Source organism: Gastrolobium bilobum, unplaced genomic scaffold (genome assembly GCF_033153095.1).
Source record: "Gastrolobium bilobum isolate Gb01-03AN ecotype WA unplaced genomic scaffold, APGP_CSIRO_Gbil_v1 utg11306, whole genome shotgun sequence".
Classification (NCBI taxonomy): Eukaryota; Viridiplantae; Streptophyta; class Magnoliopsida; order Fabales; family Fabaceae; genus Gastrolobium; species Gastrolobium bilobum.
In genome coordinates this window covers 48838-54195 of record NW_026899968.1, presented here as the reverse complement: position 1 = coordinate 54195, position 5358 = coordinate 48838, and the positions used below count along the sequence as shown (strand labels likewise).

General features: G+C 37.9%; 1 non-coding gene across 1 annotated transcript; it reads left to right on the top strand.

The window, feature by feature from the left end:
* The first annotated feature begins 4499 nt into the window (after nt 1–4499).
* Nucleotides 4500–4605, top strand: LOC133294437 (small nucleolar RNA R71). Its single transcript, XR_009749211.1, has one exon. It is a non-coding gene; the product is annotated as a small nucleolar RNA R71 (small nucleolar RNA).
* Nucleotides 4606–5358: the final 753 nt, after the last annotated feature.

Sequence of the window (5358 nt, the reverse complement as noted above, 5' to 3'; positions counted from 1 at the left end):
ATCTTGGAAAGTTGATCTGTCATATTTCAATCCAACCTCATAAATTTCATGTGTAAAGAATCTCAAGTCTTTCTCTGTCTTTAAAGTTATTGCTGAGGACAGCAATATTCAAATCTGGGAATTGTGATGAACCCTAAGTTAATCATGGTTTTTAGCAGGAATTAAGATCAAATTGTGTGATTAAATGATGAAAAACAAGGTTACTGTCCTAAGATGTCCTCAATTACAAGTTCAAGAGCTTTATTGGAAATTTGTATGATTCTTGTAGGAAAAGCAAGCTTGAAAGACAACTGGAAAATGAAGAAGATTCTGGAGCTCAAGAGGAGAAAAATTGCCTAAGTGTTGAGCGCTAAAACGTCCACACTGAGCGTTTTAGCGCCCTGTTACAGGAAGAGGCCAAAACTTGCTGGTGATGAGCGCTAAAACGTCCACACAGAGCGTTTTAGCGCACTGCTACACTAAGAAGGTGGAAAATTGCTGGTCTTGGGCGCTAAAATGGCCTGCAATATGCGTTTTAGCGCCCTAAAGTGGAAAAAGATTCTGGTCTTCACCGCTAAAACGTCCAAATCAAACGTTTTAGCGTTGGAGTCAGTTAAAGTTAGTTGAGCATTCACCAAGTTTGGACGCTAAAATGGTCATTCCTTAACGTTTTAGCGTTGAAATCAGTTAAAAGCAGTTGAGCGTACGTAAAGCATGGACGCTAAAACGGCCACTTATGGACGTTTTAGCGCCCACATCAGATTTCTGTTTTTAATTGTAACACTATATAAGGCAAAGCCTTGACACTTAGATCATATCTTGGGGGATCTGAACTTTCTCTCTCTCTCTTAAAACTTAGTCTGACTTCTCTCTAAATTCTCTTAGTTTTTGTATTATGATTTCCTTGTAATAGTTTGGAGATTGAAGACTTTCAACATGGAAATGAAGTTTGTTTCTTCTTCTCTTATTTATTCCTTAGTCATGTCTGAGTAGAGTCTTTATAGTCTGAATGCAATGGAACTCCATGATAATATTATGTTGATTTGATTAATATGATGAAGTATTTTTCATGTGCTGATTTGAGATTTTCTGAGTTAATTATTTCTATCGAAGAAGTAGTATAGAACAGGGATGTTTATATGACTTCTGTATTTGATAATCTCAACATCAGAATTCTAGTACTCAAGGGATTGATGCTAGAGTTCTGATGTAATCTTAAAACCTTAGTATTTCATGCATGTATTAAGAAAGAGATCACCAAGGGATTGGGGTTTCTGATTAATGTTTCTATCAGGGTAGTAAGGGATTACATCTTGATGCTAAGTAAAAGGTTGATTAACATCACATGGAAAGGAATTCATCATATGATCAATTTTTATATGGGTTATCATGGAGGAAAGTTGTTTTCTGACTACTTGTTGTTTTTATTAATTCCTAATCCATATTTACTTTGTGTCAATTTACTTAAAATCAATTTTCTGGTGACAAATTATTCATGATTTTTACAAACTCTTATTTGATTCAAATCAGTTTTCTATGGTATATTGGTGTTTGAACACAATTCCTCGTGGGAACGATCTTTACTCATCATTTTATTACTTGTACGACTAGTGCACTTGCTAAACGTCCAACAGTAATTCAATCTTAATCAAGGTAAGTCACATGGATATAGGCTAAGCCATCAATCAGGAACAGGTCAGTTATCAACAAAATTAAGTTCAGGCTCAAAGGGCTAGCAATGGAAAAATTTCATACAGGTGGATTATTTTGGCCAATAGCTAACAAGAACAAAATGCCTTTATCACTTCAACCAATGCATGCATAACAGAGAAACAGATCAAGTTCTAGAGTGTTACAACAGTGAGGTCTCTCAACAAGAAAATTCAGTGTTTAAGCTCAAACTTCACAGCTATGGTATCAATATAGACTCAAGAAAATTGACCTCAGACATTATCAGGATTTCACAACATCAGTTCAGACAAACGAGCAATCATGTAATCCCATTATATCTATGCAATGTCATGCCAGAATGTCATACAACATACTTCCAAGAATTCAGTCAAGCACATTAGCTAGATAAGCACATTTAAACCTTAGAATTGCTTGAAAAACAGATCACTATTTTTTTTTATATAGCACACAAAATAACTACAAAAATAACTAAGAAAATTAAAAGAGTTAGAATATCTCCCCTGATAGAAGAATTAGAGTTCTAAGATGCAAGCCTACCATTCACAGATTTAGAGAATTGATGTCCTCAGCAATAATTAAACCACAAGAAGAAAGAAAAACCTGCACAACGGAACAAACAGTGGCATATAGGATAAACTATAATGCGCACATTAAAACATCAGAGATATATATACCAACACCAAGTAACTAAAAATACGAAACAAAAAAATAAACTAATATACAAAATCTCCGTCAGCAAGGAGATATAATCAACCCTCCATGTCATCCCCTTCAGCAGCGTGGGATGACTCAGCAAATGGAGGATCCGGTGGTACTGGATGCCTTGGTGTATGAGACCACCATTCCCAGATTTGATTCCAACCGTGAATCCATGTGAAGAACTCCTTGAAGTATTGTTTCCTCTGAGAGATAGAGTCTCGGTGTCTTTTCCCACAGATTCTCTTTTTAGCGGCCTTCATCCTCCGATAATCCATATACATCTTCTAACTAGTATCAAAGAGTTTCACCACTTCCTTTCCCATTGCCTTCTTCTTTGTAGCCTTACGTTTCCTTTGAGGCTTCCTCTCATGTTTGACATCCTCATTCTTTTCAAGAACCTCAAATGCTACTTTCTTTTCTTCCTTAAAAGGAACAAGACAACGCGCTTCAAGTTCTTCACCAAGCTCTTTACTAGAAGATTTTTCTGCTTTCCCCACTTCCTTTAAAACATCAAGGCTAAAACAGTCGCCTTTGTCAGAAGAATGTTTCATCGAGTCAAAGACGTTGATGGTAATGGTCTCATCATTCATCCTTAACTCAAGCTTTCATTGCTCAACATCGATCATGGCACAAGATGTAGCTAAGAAAGGTCTACCCAAAAGGAGTGGCATTTCATTTCTGCCTTCATATCCGGCACCACAAAATCAGCAGGAAAGATGAACTTATCCACTTTTACAAGAACATCTTCAATTATACCACTGGGCTTCCTTAAAGATCTATCAGCAAGTTGAAGAGATACCGAAGTAGGTTTCAACTCAGTGATCCCCAAGGATTTACAAACAGAAAGAGGCATCAAATTAATGCTAGCCCCAAGATCGCATAATGCCCTGCAATTTTGTGCTACCAATTTCAATAGGAATGTTGAAACTTCCAGGATCACGAAGCTTAGGAGGACATTTCCTTGTAATGATAGCACTACACTCCTCGGTAAGTGCTACAGTTTGGCACTCTTGTAACTTGTGCTTCCTTGACAACAGATCCTTCATGAATTTAGCATAATTGGGCATACTAGCCAGAGCTTCAGCAAAAGGAATGTTGATATGCAACTTTTTGAAAATATCCAGAAATCTAGCATAGTGTTGCTTCTGAGCATCCTTCTTGAATCTTTCAGGATAAGGTGCCATAGCTCTCACATAATCAGGACTCAGCTCAACTTTCTTCTTTTCAGCAACAATTGGTTGCTCTTTTTCTTCACCTTTCTGAAAAGGCTTCACAACCTTAGAAGGAATTTCAACTTCTTTTTCTTGCTTCTTAACTTCATTAAGCTTCTCTTCAACCTCAGGAAATGGAAGTACTTTACCACTTCTAATTATGATAGCCGTACAATCTTCCTTCGGATTGGTAACTGTGTTACTAGGGAAGGTACCTGGAGTTCTATCAGCCATTTGTTTTGCCAGTTGGCCAATTTGATTCTCCAAATTTCTGATAAAAGCCTTGTGTTCTTGGTATTGGCTCTAGTCTCTTCCATGAAAGCATTAGAGCGTTAAGCCATTTGTCTAACTAACCTCTTCAAATCAGAAGGTTCCTTGGTTTGGATTGGTGGAGGCTGTAGATAATTATTAGAATTATAGTCAAGACCGCCTCCTTGAATCTTCTGTTGATAATTACTACCTCCTGGAGCAAAATTCTGACCTCTTTGAACATTTTGTTGTTGAGGTCTCTGATCATACCAAATGCCATTCACTTGCATTTGTTGAGGTGAATCAGAAGGCATCAAAGGACATTCATTAGACTCATGATTTTCCTGGCAATATTCACACACAACAGCAGCAGCTTTAGTCTGAACACCAGCAAGCTGCATCTTGTCAAGCCTTGAGGTCAAGTTTGCTATCTGCTGAGAAAATAATTTGTTTTCAGCTAGCATCGCATCATTACCTTCCAGATGAAGGATACCTCTCCTAGGCTTTGCTGACAACACTTCATTTTCATTGGCAGCCATCCTCTCGATCAACTCAAGAGTCTCATTTTCTCTTAGGGATTTGATCATGCCACCCGCTGCACCATTCAACACCATCCTCACCTCAGGTTTACAACCATTGAAAAAGATTCTTACCTGATTACCAGCAGTCAAGTTATAATGAGGACACCTCCTCATTAGATCCTTGAATCTGTTCCATGCTCCACACATAGTTTCACCCTCTAACTGAGTGAAATTGGTGATATCATTCACAATCTGGTTGTACCTCTCCATCGAGAAGAACTCAGCAAAGAACTTCTGAGACAGATCATCCCATGTAGAAATGCTTGCTGCAGGTTGCCTTTCCAACCAACTAAGAGCCTTTCCCTTAAGAACAAAAGGGAACAACCTCAACCGGATTGCATCATTCGACACCTGAGGGAATTTGGTTGAGTCACAGATCCTCAAGAATCTGTCAATAAATCGGTGGGGATCTTCACTCTCCTCTCCTCCAAACTGAGCTCTCTCCACCAATTGAATATGAGAGGACTTGAGCTCCCAATTGTTGGCAATATTTGGCTGAACAATACTCACATTGGGCCTGTTGAATGATGGAGTCATAATGGTATCCATGAGCGGATTGTCCGCTTCATTGTTAGCTGCCATCTTGTGTGCTTCTTCAGATAGAATTCCTAACTCGTTGAATGCAAGCTTCTTCCGAGCAAGTTTTCTATTCCTCTTTTCTGTTTTTGTAATCTTCAAATCAAGTGGAAATTCTGGCTCTTTACCTCGCATACAACTCAGAAAAGAGATTAGTAGCACTGTTCAAGAATCACAGAGAAATAAAAAATAAAATAAAATAAAAATCCAATCTTAAAAATTAAAATTAATTGATATAAGAAACGTCAATCCCCGGCAACGGCGCCAAAAACTTGATGCTCTCCAGCAAGTATACCGATCGCACAAGTAATATAATGTTAAGTAAAGTTCGTCTCCACAGGGATTATGATCGTATATCAATTAATAGTCCT